Source organism: Sinohyriopsis cumingii, chromosome 14 (assembly GCF_028554795.1).
Source record: "Sinohyriopsis cumingii isolate HCF-2022 chromosome 14, ASM2855479v2, whole genome shotgun sequence".
Classification (NCBI taxonomy): domain Eukaryota; kingdom Metazoa; phylum Mollusca; class Bivalvia; order Unionida; family Unionidae; genus Sinohyriopsis; species Sinohyriopsis cumingii.
In genome coordinates, this window is record NC_142974.1 from 99,850,732 (window position 1) to 99,866,890 (window position 16,159).

The following is a 16,159-nucleotide window of genomic DNA, read 5'->3' on the forward strand; positions in this document are numbered from 1 at the left end:
CTAATAAACGATTACCACTTGATGATATTCCTAATTCCATTGAAATTGCATTTTTATACAGAAATTCATCAAAGCTACAAATATTGTGATTACACGCATTGCTACATATATGTAAACCTCAGCAAACTATTACTATAGCGTACTATTACTATAGCGAATTATTACTATAGCGAACTATTACTATAGTAAACTATTACTATAGTGAATCATTACTATAGCGAACTATTACTATAGCGAATTTTTACTATAGCGAACTATTACTATAGCGAATTATTACTATAGCTAACTATTAATATAGCAAACTATTACTATAGCAAACTATGACTATAACGAAATATTACTATAGCGAACTATTACTGTAGCAAACTATCAATATAGCAAACTATAAGCTGCATCTGAGTACATTGATGAAATTTGACCAAAGTGTGCACATTGCATGATACCAAAAATTCTATTAAAATAACTTAAACCAAACATTAAAATAACTCTTTCCAAATTAGACCAGATGTCTGTTCACGCAAGTACACAAATTCTGGCAATACTGATTAATAAGCAGCAGACTAATCCACTCGAGTAGCGGTGGGAATATGGAGAAAATCAAGAGGAAGATGTACAAAAAATAAAAGTTCATTATGTCAATAGTCTATTTAAATTGTCATTAGGCCACTATTTCGAGGATATTTGTATATATATATATATATATATATATATATATATATATATATAATGTATTTTGTTATAATTAAATTGTATATTATTTCAATCAGGACATTCTGGCGGCTCGAAACAATAGCTCATGACTCTATTTCATAGAGACTTACTATGGCATTTGATCATAATATACATTCTGGCATGCAAAGACATCGTAAATAAAAACACAAACGGGAGAGAAAAACAACTAAACAAAGCGAATCCTGTATGACATACAAGTTAACACACTAATATTCCATCGACGGAACGAATGTGCTTACATCAAGGGTGTAAGTGTTGTTCGAAATAGAAAAGTGAAATGATTATCTTTCCAAAATAATTTATAATCCTCGAGATCGATGATGGGTAAATGTGCTACCTTAAGATATTCATTTATATATTTAGATATTTTCTCTGCTTTATACAGATAAAAGTGCGAAATAGTGAACCATTTACTTACCTTGTCGAGCTCGAGTGGCTCTTGACTAATTGTTTTGACAAGATTTACAACAAAAACATTAAAGTGCAAAAAGTTCCTTTTTAAAATTGCGTAAACAAGTAAATAATAAACGGATTATGCTTAAGCGTGATAACAATGTTTTATTTCTTTTTATTATTATGGATATTTTTACCTGAGACTATAGTCAGGTCACCGACGCATCCATACGATAATGCTAGCAAAATGCATTTTTAAACATTATTTGTTTTTTTCTCACTGTTGCTAAAATCTCCTCGAGAGAGACAGACAGACAGACCTAAAGAAGAAACGATGTACGTATCGACTGGAACAAATAAAAATGCCCTCACTGATTAACGTAGGGACGTGGAGTTTGATTGACTTGTTTATAAAGAATGTGATGAAATAGATTGTGTCCTCTCAAATATTATTCTCTGTATTCATTTTGCATTAAACAATTAGCCTTTCTTGTTTTTGTTTTATTCCTGTTGTTGGTTTTGATTTTATTTTCCCGTTCTACTTTACAGTGAACTAAACCAATCAGTGCATCTATTAAACTTAAGCATTTTGCGCAAATTAGTAATTCTCTCTTTACGAGTATAAGTTTTGATACAATTGAACTACTAAAATTTCACGTTATGAGTATACATTTTGGTACAATGGAATTACTAAAATCTATCTTTAAGAGTGTAAATTGCGATAGAATGGAATTACTAAAATCTATTTTTAAGACTGTACATTTAGACACAATATAATTACTACAATCTCTCTTTAAGTGTGTACATTGCGATACAATTGAATTACTAAAATCTATGTTTGAGAGTATATATTTTGCTGCGGTTGAATTACTAAAATCTCTATTCAAGTATATACATTTTGTTACATTGGAATTACGTGGAAATACTTATAGGTCTAAAGATCGAAAGCATTGATATTGTTACAATATCAGTGGAATGTTTTATGTAAAGAATTAGATTTCTGCTTTTGTAAGTATCACTGGACCTGATTCAGATGATCTCCTTTGGTTTAAAATTGATATAACTAGTTTTCAGACTGATGACAACATTTATTTTGGGGTTTTGTGCTTCTCCATCAGATTCAAGGCGTTATACTAAAGATGAAATTGACACGATCGCCACCGAAATTGCATCACTTCTAAAATAGGTGTCTTAAATGGAACACTTTAATACTAAAACTCATAAACATAAATCATTATTTGCAAACGGATGATTTTTTTTCTCAGACAATTTGATTTTGGTGCCGATTACGCTCAGTTTTTCAATGATGCCACGCAAAGTCTAGATCAAAATAACAACTATAAAGGGAGAAACAAACTTGTGTTAGACAGCGATCGGCTATGCCATAAGGTTTCCTTCTCTATGACCAGCAGAGTTACAAAATATATACCACACATAAACTCTAAATACAATCCACCCCGAACAAACCATAGAAAAATAAAAACAAAAAACTGAAACAACAAAAAAAAAATGGATATTTATTTTCAAGTATCCGCTCAAATTGGAAGTATGCAATAGAGGACGATATCGCAAGTTAAAGACAAGTGTTCCATCATACATTCTGGAATGCATCGAGTCCTGGCAGTTAAATTAGTTAATGGATACTTTCAATTAATTTGCTGTGTGTACGAGTTTTTTAATTTTTAGTGGTGGTCTCATAACCTCAAAATGTTACCTATTCAAAAAGCTTAGTCTCAAAAGTAGGTCAAGGTAAACAATTAAGTACCGGAGTACCGTATATGGCATATGTTTAGTGTTTCGGAATGATAAGTGAAAGATTTAGAACGAAGATAAAATTCTGAAAACTGTTTCGGTAATTGATTCGAAAGGCGATTTCGTCAAAACTTCACTATGGAGTACAACAATATTTTAATTTTAGAAAATATTTTCGAATTTAAAAGAAAAACAAAACAACTTAAATGGTTGTTAATAATAATAAAATAATAATAATAATGACAAGTGTAAACTTAAACATCAACACCGCCAGCACTATCATCATCATCACTTTTTCTTACAGCATCCATGCTGGTTTTGCTACGCTTGTTCATTGTTATGGTTTTAAGCTGGCAATTGAGAAACCATACAAGTCTATGATTTTTCAAATTCCTTCTTGTCTTCCTTCTTGTTGATGTCTGCTTAATGTTAACATTATCATTTTGTAATTCTTAACCTGGGTCTCGTCAGAATAAGTTCACGAAACCTAGAATATCTGTCAGAAAGCTTTCTTATTATCACAGAGTCAAAATATCGTATTGATCCGTGTGTGTGTGTGTGTGTGTGTGTGTGTGAAAAGGCTGGATTGACGTACACCAATACCGTTAGTGCACAGTGGTTGGGGGGATTTATTATCACAGTAAATTAATCATTATAATGCATCAAAGAGTTAACTGTCGTTGTGAAACAAAATATAACGAGATGTTAACTAGTGTTTATTATGGGATGGGGAAAATTATCGATACAAATATACTCATACGTATTCATGAACATCTTGGTATCAATATGAGCACTTATTCTTGTATAAAGGTAACGTATGCGGGTTGCGTGACAGATGTAGATATGTGGCTGACAAGTGCCTAAAGTGTACGCACAGTTCTAAACCACATGTCACGGACACTGTATGCACAGTTTTAAAGCCCATGTCACGGACACTGTATGCACCGTTCTAAAGTACATGTCACAGACACTGCACAGTTCTAAAGTAAATGTCACTGACACAGTATTCATAGCAAGACATTTTTTAAAATACACCTGCAGAAAGTAAATATGTTAGTCATTTGAACAAATCTGTAGAGGTATTATCTTGTTACACTTAGAGAGTATGATATAAACTACCTAGTTTGCATTTTTGTAATGTATTCACAGTCATGTTGTCTGTCCTATTTAGTAAGTCCAATACACGATAATGTTCAAATAAGATATCTTACAAAACAAACTCTTTTATTTCACTCAGATTCACTTTGAACATCAGCCGACACGGTGTACAATGTAATTTTCACTTGTATTTGGAAATATGGTCTTTTAAAACCGGGCACTGTAATTTTCACCAATTTTTTAAAACATCAGACAACAAGGTCTTGTAGGTAGGACACATTAATTTTCACTCATATTTGGCAACATCAAATAACACAACATTTTAAACAGGACACTGTAATTAGTACTTTTTATAAAACATCAGACTACAGTCTTGACACGGCACACAGTAGTTTTCACTCATTTTTAGAAACATCAGACAGAATAGTCTTCTGAACACGGCTTCCGAGTGGGTATGAAAAATATGGACAAAAAGTTGGCTCATTATCCTAACCCGATTTTGGCGGAATGTAGACAGGGCTTCGATGATCGGGCTTTTTGTACTTTATATTAATGCTTTCAATATTTGGGACGCTTTAGATAAGATGAAAAAGGAAAATTCGCCATAAGCATCGAATGAAATTGGTACATGCCGTAAGTATTTAAATGATACGTCATATTGTCAAACATCAAACATAATTTGATTCATGGTATATCTCGTTTCCAAACTGTCAGAAACTTTGCAAATATGATAATCAAGCTGAGAGACAGGTATTGTATTATGTACTTCATGAACAAATTATGGATATGCTGTTGTTTTCTGTAACTACTTTACCATATTATACACAACATGTTTATATTTTTGAGCAAGTCCTAGTTTGATTATGTAAGTATCAATATGTATATCTGTCTAACAACTAGGATGGACTATGTTATTAATGCCTAACCATTAGGATGGATGCTATTATCGGTGTCTAACCATTAGGACGGATAATATTATATGTGTCTAGCCATTAGGGTGGATCATGTTATATCTGTCTAACCACTGGGGTGGATCATGTTATATATGCCTGACCATTAGGACGGATGGATTCATCTGTGTTTAACCATTAACGTGGATTTTGTTATCCCATAAAAGCTATGCATAGTAAATGAATTTATACAAGGGTACACACGTTCCCGATGAAAACATGTAACAGCGGCCAATATAACAATGACAAATCTTGGTCACGCCTACAAACCTATTGGCGAATTGCGTGATAAAACAAAAAAGGACACGATGGCAGTACGATACCGTAGTCGGTTTTTGAGAGCTGAAATAAAGCGAATATTAGTCCGGTTTTAACTTTGTATTTCTGGTGATGCTAAACAAATGAAAGCAAAATTCAGACGCAAATATAATTGTGTTCCTGCCGAGTTTACTTGTGCGAATGGAAATCTGCCACTGACTTGATAGACAATGTAGAAACTATTACAATTTCTCCCTAACCAAAACTATATCATCACTGAAAATAGATCTTATTTTTCATAACTAAAGCAGCACATTAAAACGGACATACTAATACCGTAACTGTATCATCATTAGAAGGAAAGGCTGAAAATAATACTGACGATCAGAATCCGACATAGTAAAAGGCAGTGCTTTTATTATTTTTTCATTACCAAATGTTATTAAAATTCGCGAGGCACCTTTCAATACTGATATTTAATATAAGACAGCACAAACAATAATTAGATATATACTGTCGTTATGCTGAATTTAATTATCACTTCACACAGTCAGACCACTGCTGTGAACGGTTGTTGCTCTCCCACGCACTCTTTGAATTTATATTAGTAATGTTTTGATGTGGGCCTAGTGGAAATTTGCATTAAGATTTCTCTGCTTATATTAGACATTAAGTAACAAATCAAATAGAACTATGTCATCTAGATCTAGGCTTATTGAAATGTTGACGACGGTATATAATTTCCACCAACAGCGTTTAGCACATTATGAAACACCATGCATATGTATCGAAGTATTAGAAAAAAATATCATGATTATTATATATGATTTATCTATTACATACCTTCCGTTTCTAGTTTCAAAGTCCCATCTTGGACTATTCTGAAGTTAGCCTCCTGTGAACTTCAGTGGCCATGGCGTCTTTTCAGTGAACTGTTGATACAAACATGTTGACTCCATGACGAAGTGAGTTGTCAACCAAATACAGTGGCGATGTTAGGCCTGGGCTGCAAAAGGTAGAGAGCAAACGTCCAGCTGAAATCCATGTATATAACTACTTTTAAATTTAGCAATTATTCAAGGAATGTCAGCTTGTGTGCAAAAGAACAATGCCAAATAAATATGTACTTGTATAAAATACCAAAATCGTGTTAGGCCCGAGTGACCCAGTGGTCAAAAGCACTATTCTTTCAGGTCACCATCATATCACCTCTGTCCGTGTGGCTTCCAGGATTTATCTGGCCAATGTGGGTATGTGAGAAAACTGCCAATAACTTCCCGTAGGTCGGTAGTTCTTAACGGGGTTTTCCCGAGTTCTTCCGCATCTAGTCCTCTATGTGTAGCCTGTCTAACCCTGAGTCATGGCTTTAAACACCAAACCAATAACATCTAAAATAAGTTTACAATATTACCATGGTGAACGTACGAATGGAAACACATAGTATTATTACTTTGCATACAAAGTGGGAAAGAGTATTTACGCACTTGTTCTAGCATACAAGGTCGAAGCCAGGTAAGCTCATGGTATGTACCTGCGTCTGTCGTTCGTCGTACTAAGTGCTGTTTGTCAATCAGTCTAGAGGGTTCAGTTATGACAGGACGTGGTCTATCTTGGTGCATAATCTTATATCATTCAGTGGTGTGATAACTTTGATTATGGACGATGGTTGGAACATACTTGCGTGTAATTGGCTGAACGTACAAACACTAGAGACTTATAGGGAGGTCCACTTCTCCTCTCGTGGCCACACTTTAAATTATAAAACACTTATTGCAATTGCTCACAAACCCAACTGGAGTTCCGAAACCAGGAAAGAAAAGGATCTTACTGGATACGCCTCCTTAGAACATTGAAACCAAGCGGTTTAAACCAAGAAGACTGGAAAAAGACAGCCATTCACAAATCAAATTATCTTTTCTGCAGCCGACATGTTTTCTTTTAAATAATTCTCTAAATTTGCTTATTAGTCATCCAATAACATATAATTCAAACTATGACAATGAAATATCTGGGATATAATTTGCGCGTACATAAATCTACATAACATAACTGATGCCGCTATGGCTTATCGATTTTTAGGTCAATATAAAATATCTTCCAGCATTCCCAACAAGTCATAGTCATGTAAAGTTTTACTAACACAACGGTTTTTCTGTTTTATTTGTTTGTATTGTCTATGTTTTGTATTTGCCTTTGAAAAACACTCATTAACAGTCGAATGCGCTCAGGCTCATTTTGCACTGCTTGTAGTCATTTTATTGCATTTATCTTGACCGGTCCCTGAGAAACGTGATCCCTTGTTGGATCCAATACACTTGAAAGGACTGTTATTCGCCAGATGATTTACACACACACACACACACACACACACACACACTGTTTTTCTTTAATAACTCAGATTAAAATGATTGTGTAGGTTTCCATTTTACCTCATGAAAAGAAAATGATTATGATGTTTGCGTTTATTTGTTTACTTTCCCGTCTTTCTTTCTTCTTTTAAACTTATGTTGCGTTTGTCATAGTACAACGAAGGAAGATCCAACGAATGCACAACACAATTAAAAATAAACGCGAAAGAAGCAACATTTTGCATTGTAAGCTTTTGTTTACAGTTACGTGTAAAGAATTATATTCTGGAAACAATTAAAACGCAGGAGCGTCATGGGGTCTTCCTCAGCAGAGCTCCCATTGGGTGGTGCGTTCCTCAGGCCAACCGCCTACATGTTTACGGCTCACCGTAAGCGGTATTCTGGATCCGCCCCTATAGAACAATTTTATCAGAAATACACCGTCTACTATCCTGACATGGAATTTGTTTACATACACAGTATGAACAAAATACGTTTATTTCTAGCTCTAGTATCAGGTAAAGATAACAGTTGTTGAATAACGTCAATCATTGCATATTATCTTATATACATGTAGAAATTCAATGCAGATATGTACGCATGGCTTGGATTATCAGTTCTTAGTGTAACGTATGCTTGTTATTATTGTACATTTCTTCTTTTCGATTCTGTAGACACACACACACACACACAAACATACACAAATCAATTCAACTAGTGACAATATTGAAGAATTAAGGCGTAGTCAATATTGACCTATTGAGCGGGTGGGGGTGGGAGTAATGAGAGGGCATCATATTTATACGCAAAAATACATATGCGGTAAATGGCTTTAATAATAATTCCTTTCAATGTTCATTGGTAAACTGAGTTTTTTTTCTCGTTTGTTTTTTTCTTCTTTTGTTTCTTTTTCCCTGCTCTTGTCGTTGTTGAATTGGACAATCTTTTAATGCCAGTGACCCTAGATTTAATATAGTGTAAGTTATAAGAAATTAATACATAAATAAAAAATAAATATTAATAAGTGCACATGTAGTGTTTGGTTCTAAAAATATGAAGGAATGACAAAAGCCAGATTATCTTCATACATGCATACATACATACATACATACATACTTGCATGCATGCATGCATGTAGACAGACAGACCTACAGACAGACATACGTACAGACATATACATACATAGCGCTGTAAGAGAAAGTTCTTTATCAGTTCTTTATAAGTTCATGTGGTAGAATTGCAGTTTTCCATTGTTTTCACAATATATCAAACGTGAACACAAAACAGAATTTAGTAACTGGATAATTGGACTGAGACGGTGTTTTATTGAGCATGGAGAGTACTTTGAGGGGATGCACGGAAAGTGGACGCGATAATATACAAGTACAGCTACCTGACAAGTCCATCTCTACAACTACATGTAGACTGCCATACAATATCGTTCTAAGACTACGCGTAGTCTGCCATACAATACTGTCTCTAAGACCACGTAGTCTGCTATACACTATTGTCTCAAAGACTAGGTATAGTCTGCCATACGTTACTGTCTCTATGACTACACGTAGTCTGTCATAGAATATTGTTCTAACGCTACGCGTAGTCTGCCATACGTCACTGTCTCATAGACTACGCGTATTCTGCCATGCAATACTGTCTCTATGACTACGCACAGTCTGCATACATTACTGTCTCGAATACTACACGTGGTCTGCCATACATTACAGTCTCTAAGGCTTCTTGTGGTCTGCCACACATTATTGTATCTAAGACTTAACGTAGTCTGCCATACATTTCTGTTTATGAACCTACATGCATATGTAACGATAATATAGTAGTAGCATTTGCCCGAAACAATTCCACAGTATTGTTTTCGTATTTCGGTATATTTTGGAATAACGCTTTACAAAACATAACATATTAAAACTGGTTGTATACTTAAAGAAACGATTATCGTCAACATTTAAGATCTTATTTTACAAATTGCTCAGCGATAGATGAAAATAACTTAAGTTGCTGACTGCAATGTATTAAAGTGTTCTTAGCTTCATAAACAGGCGAGACGAATGGTGAGAGCGTCACGTGTGTTGATTTAAATGCACTGTAACCAGATGGGCTATCTATATGCAGATAAGGGCGTAGGTCAGAAACTATTTGCTGTCTACTTGCGAGGTTATTTTGATTTTGTGCTTTATTTATACAGTGAAGTATTTCTCCCAAAATATTGCCCTTAACAGAACTGTAATAAATAAAATATGTACATGTCTCACTTTTATCTCACCGATCAGCTAGTTAATTTGTAGTCAAACCTGCGTCAAATAAAGATAAAGACCTGAATAGTTTCTGCATTTAAAAATATTCCAGAAATTTGTATTGAATACGTCAAATAATAAATATCGCACATAATTTTACTAATTCCAGTAATGAAAATAAATAAGTATCGTACGAGGTATAAAACGTTTGCGCGAATAGAAATAATTTTGCGGGACCAAATATCGGTGAAGGAACATACCCAGTGTTTCTTTGTCGCGCTATGCTTAGAAATAATTGTTCTGTCCTAAATATGGTTTTGTAGTCATATCAATGTCAGCCCAGCGTGGGACTGTCTCACATCAAATTAAATAATAAAAATACCGTTTTGGCATCTTCTTGACGGTAGTCTACATTTCTTGTTTTCTTTCTCCACCTTTTTAAGATCGCAATATAAATGTGTGTCTAGGTATATGAATGGAAATGGTTGCTTTTTATAGAATTATCAAATGTAGTTAAATACGATTAGCAAGGATGTACAAATCACTAGTATGTATTTTTTTTTATACATACATTCGTATGTATTTACTTTCTATACACACATTGGTATGTATTACATTGTATATGTACATTTATATATAACATTTGTATGTATTACTTTATATATGTACATTTGTATATAACATTGGCATATATCACTTTTTATATGTATATTTGTATATAACGTTGGTAACACTTTATATATGTATGCTTGTATGTATATACTTTCTGTATCATTGCCGCAATACTTTAAATTGTATTCTCTTGTTGATATTGATTTAAAAAATGTTGAATTATTTCATTAAGACGTCGGTGTTTTGTGTATTTTGGGGTTATGGCCTTGGGTAAAATAGTGGCACGCTGACGACATATATTTGCCTTATGCAATAATGACGACACATTATTTTAACCAATAACTCGCACGAGGGATTGAATAAAATTGAACGCGGGAAATACTAACGTAACATGAATAAACTAATATCGTCGTGGTGGGTGAGATTAAACGTTCGTGTGCAAATTAAACTCTCTTCAAATATGGAATTGAAAATTAGAAGAAAGCATTACATGATATCATGTCTGCGATATAAATTAATGGATGGGCTCATTTGTTTGTCCTAAGTCTAATTACACAGTCGATTTAATTTGATGGATAAAGTATTCTCTATCCCCAGTCACGAACTCTCCTACACTTAGTAAGATACTTTATATAGGGGAGGGTGAATGTTTAGGACAGGCGACAGGCATTCAAAAGAAGGAAGACAAACAGCGGAAAATGCACAACTAATATTACATTTATTGACATATAACGCTAATATTGCACACTCACACATTCTCACAAACACCACCTCTCGTGACGATAATGTTAAATGCAAAAAAATAAACAGAACTGATTCAAGTCTTGTTATTCAGCTCTCTTGATTGTGCAATTCTATCATTGAAGTACACTGAGAACTCACAAGAAGTCATCCTCTTGTATCATGGTCCGAATATCATTCCAAAGTTTGGCTCAATGGAAGTACACATATTTCTCGTCCATAAGTCACCAATATACGTGATAACTAAATGTGACCACACTCGAACACTGTTCAATGTTCCAATTCTTTGCTTTCTTGCTTATATTTCCAAATTGTGTCTATATCTATCTATCTATCTGTGTTTAAATTTATATTTTATGCATGATTGTACTTTGTAAGGGTCATTTGTAAACAACATTTTACATAGCTAACATTTGTCCATGATTGTAAATTATATTTTAAGATAATGGTTATTTGTACACAACATGTTTACTTGGACTTGATTTCAGGACATTGTCTAACCGATTGTTGTCAGGTTGTTTTTTTTAAATTTACGACTTTGATGAAAATTTCCATTGGAAATGACCCATGTCCAGGACATTTCGTTGTGTCATAAGCTAGTTGGCAGTCTGCGTATAAGGAAAACCAACTAAACAATTATTCATTCATATTTTAATTTCAATCTCTAAAATCGTTGTTAGTTGTGTTCATATATAATTTACTTAGAGATTATTCATAGTAATTACAAGGTGCTCATTGCCATTTTTGACTAAATCATTATTTTCCGACTATTGTGAATTCAGTCTACGACATTCTAGCTTATATCATTGTGATACATCAAAGCTGTTGGTACCTCAACTCAGCCAAGACTATTGACACATCAGCACATTCCATACTGTAATTCATTCGGAACACTCTATACGCTTGGACTTGTAATAGAACTTTCAGGATTATTTGAGGCTTAACTCAAAACACTAAGTTTATTTTAAATTGTCGCTTTGAATTACTGGGAAATAAATTATTTGTTGATTTTCACAAAACTTGTTGGTTTTGCTTTTTCTATTACTTAGTTTAAGACCATGGAGTAATATACTACCTAACTAGTCCACACAAATGGATGGATATATTAATGTAGCTGTCCTAAGTCTACTTACAAAGTCGATACAGATTGCTACATACATGTCCTAAGTCTACTTACAAAGTCGTTACAGATTAATACATACATGTAAACTGATAAATGTTCATTCAGTTTCTTGCTAAATCGGTTATCGTAGTTCAAATGGTTAGTTCGTTTTTATAGGATGGGATTGTAGGACTTGATATAATGGAAAAGACACTCGAGTTATTACATGCCTTTGTATGTATTTAGCAACCATCGATGTATGGGTTCTCGAGGACTACTATTGATTACTGGTTTGATGTTTAATTTTGTTAGTGACCGTAGCCAGATACCATATTGATGCTACTAAGTCTGTATCACGTAAACTTAACACTCTCAGAAAAGTGCCGCTCGTTGTTCACGCCCCATCTGCAACAGAGTTTTTCTATGCAATCCGCAATTCTGCTCCCTCTACTTCGCAGACTGTTAGTTGATTTCTACGGCATTTTAGAGCGTGATGTGTATCTATATCTTGCCGAGGAAAAGGGAGCTAAGTAAAGTTGTCAAGTACACGCCGAAGCAGCCACATAGGTTAGCCTGGGCGAGCATCAGACCTACGACGTTTCGATTACAAGTCCAACGCTCTACCAATTGAGCTTTCGGTGGATCCCCCAGTGGAAGGTCGCCACTAACTTGATAAGTGCTGTCCGATTGTTTTAATATATATCACTTTGGAAATAGTTACTACCTTTGTCCTGTATAGTCAAAAGTTAAAGAAAATATGGAAATAAAGCTGCACAAATATAACCATCTCAATGGACCCCAAATCCCAAGCTTATGATTGTCGACAAGTCTACAATTAATATACATTTATACAGCACCTACAGAAATCAGTAATGCCTTTCTCGTTTTTGGCTCCTTGTAAAATGTATTGTAAAGAAAATTATAAAAAAAATAATCAGGATCAGATTGGTACGAACGGGTATTCGCATCAAGGAAACACATAATGTATACGTGGAAGCCCATAACGGATATTCGCGTCAAGGAAACATACAATCTATACGTGGAAGCCCATTACAGGTATTTGCATCAAGGAAACATACAATGTATACGTGGAAGCACATAACAGATATTCGCATCAAGGAAACATACAATGTACACGTGAAAGCCCACAACGGATATTCGCATCACGGTAACATAAAATGTACCCGTGGAAGCCCATAACTGATATTGGCATCAAGGAAACATAAAATGTATACGTAAAATCCCATCGTGGGTACTCGCATCAAAGAAACATACATTGTATACATGGAAGCCCATAACGGGCACTCGCATCAAAGAAACATAAAATGTAACGGGTACTCGCATCAAGGAAACATACAATGTTCACGTGAAAACCCATTACGGGTCCACATCATGTGAATTATGTTAATGATATCAATGCACTTGATATAAGTACTGTCAGTGTTATCATAGCTTTGTCAAATGTTTCGGTCGGGGTAGCTGGTACCAGGACACATGAGGTTAAAACATCGCGTAGATAAAGATAACATAATAATAATTTACTCAAAGTTGTGATGTAGACGAAAGACAAACGGTATGTGGTGGAAAACATACAAAATAATGAAAATGCAAAAGGAATAGAACTTTTTTAAACCTATATTCTCTTTATATTTTTTAGTATACTTCAATTCAATTAACTGAATGATATTTGATTTCCCAGAACAATAATATTCTGAAATAGTAAAGTTATAAGATCTCTTACACTAATTTAAATTGAATAGGTATATTTCGAAAGAATAAGTTAGGTCAGATATGTTACAGTAGCTTGTATTTCCTTCCACATATACCTCTAGCATAGTGTACATTTTCAAGGGTTAAATTGTCATGAACACTATTTTAACGGCATTAAAAAGGACGACAATGTCTCTAATATTCATGAACATTATTTTAGCTGTATTAAGAAAGATAATAAAGATCTCGAACAATCACGAACACTACATAACAGCATTAATCAACATTATAAATTGCTATGACAATCGTAAACACTTATCAACTGCATTAATAAGGATGATAAATCTTTCTAACAATCATGAACGTATGCAAAAATCCATTGATTCACCGTTTAGCAAAATAATACACACCAAAGATTTTTTAAGTTTTTATGTACGACATTTGAACCTGATTACGAGCGTTTCACTTATGATAATTTACATGTTTTCCCTGTGTTTCCCTTGTTGTTTTTCGTAACTGTACAGTAAATCCCAGGGAGGCAGAATTGTAGTGTTTTCTCAAATGTTTGTGGAGAGAGAGAGAGAGAGAGAGAGAGAGAGAGAGAGTTATTTTGAGATGAGCTCTGACATCCCAATATATTCCGTATAGTGGGTCTTTCTCAGAAAAAGGTATTTTAAAACATATTTATAAACGTTCTCTGTAAAACGAAATCATCATGAAAACAGTGATATTTATACTTTATTGATTAGGCTGAACTATATGAACAAGCGAAAAATTAAATCGTCACTTTTAACGAAATTCCGTCCAACGGCAAAACTATTACCCTGGTATATACGGTATGTCAGGGTCATTAAGTGCTGATATTCAGAGAAATATTCCAACTAATGTGAGAAACAATGTAATTATGTTAGTAATGAGATGGATAAGGAAAAATATACACACGTCGATTACGTTCTTTTTCAATACTTCTATTTATTACTTATACAAATGTTATGCGTGTGTACATGTGACAATGTAAAAGGGACATCTATTTTATTGAAACTGTTTAAAATGGAAAGCATTTTCTTTTCCATCTTGGTTGTTATTATGGATACATTTTTTTACAGTATTTAGTTCCTATTGGATATTACTCAAAATTTCATTTCGACACAACCATTCTTTAGAATACTAATATTCTGTTCTTGCTGGTTTATTGTGATTCCATAGACTAATACACGATTACCACTTGCTGAAATTCCTAATTCCATTGAAATTGCATATTTATACAGAAATTGCATATTTATACAGCTACACGCATTGCTACATATATGTAAACCTGAGCAAACTATTAATTTAGCTAACTATTACTATCGCAAACTATTACTGTAGCAAACTATTAATATAGCAAACTATTACTGTGGCAAGCTATTACTATAGCAAACTATTACTATAGCGAACTATTAACATAGCAAACTATTACTATAATTATACTGTAGCAAACTATTACTATAGCAAACTGTTACTATAGCGAACTATTAATATAGCAAACTATTACTATTGCAACCTATTACTGTAGCAAACTATTACTATAGCAAACTATTACTATAGCAAATTTAAGCTACGTCTGAATATATCGGAAAAATTTGACCAAAGGGTTCACATTGCATGATACCAAAATTCGATTAAAATAACTTAAACCAAACATTAAAATAACTCTTTCCGACTTAAAGCAGATTTCTGTTCACGCAAGTACACAAATTCTGTCAATAATGATTATTAAACAGCAGACCAATCCACTCGAGTAGAGGCGGGAATTTGCAGAAAATCAAGAGTAAGATGTAAAACGATAAACGCTCATTATGTCAATAGTCTATTTAAATTTTTATCAGGCCACTATTTCGAGGATATATATATATATATATATATATATATATATATATATATATATATATATATTTATATATAATGCATTTTGTTATAATTAAGTTGTATATTATTTCAATCAGGGCATTCTGGCGCCTCGAAACACTAGCTTATAACTATCTATTTCATAGAGACTTACTATGGCATTTGATCGTAATATACATTCTGGCTTACAAAGATATCGTTAACAAAATTACAAAAAGGAGAAAAAGAAAAAGAAAACGAATCTTGTATGACATAAAAGTTAGCACATTAGTAGTCCATCGACGGAAAGAATTTTCTTACATCGGGGGGTGTAAGTGCTGCTCAAAA

At 33.7% G+C, this 16,159-nt stretch overlaps 1 protein-coding gene across 6 annotated transcripts in view; it reads right to left on the reverse strand.

The window, feature by feature from the left end:
* Nucleotides 1-16,159, reverse strand: part of LOC149784482 (uncharacterized) — a 134,449-nt gene that overhangs the window by 107,090 nt on the left and 11,200 nt on the right. For 3 of the 6 annotated variants that reach the window (XM_089932566.1, XM_089932565.1, XM_089932559.1), the window contains exons 1-2: nt 6,668-6,788; nt 6,027-6,189 (exon numbers count right to left, since the gene is read on the reverse strand). The gene's annotated coding sequence lies outside the window, so the exon portion shown is untranslated. Of the gene's footprint in view, nt 1-6,026; nt 6,190-6,323; nt 6,593-6,667; nt 6,854-16,159 lie in introns of those variants that run through there. The other 3 variants (XM_089932560.1, XM_089932562.1, XM_089932561.1) reach the window with 3 other exon arrangements.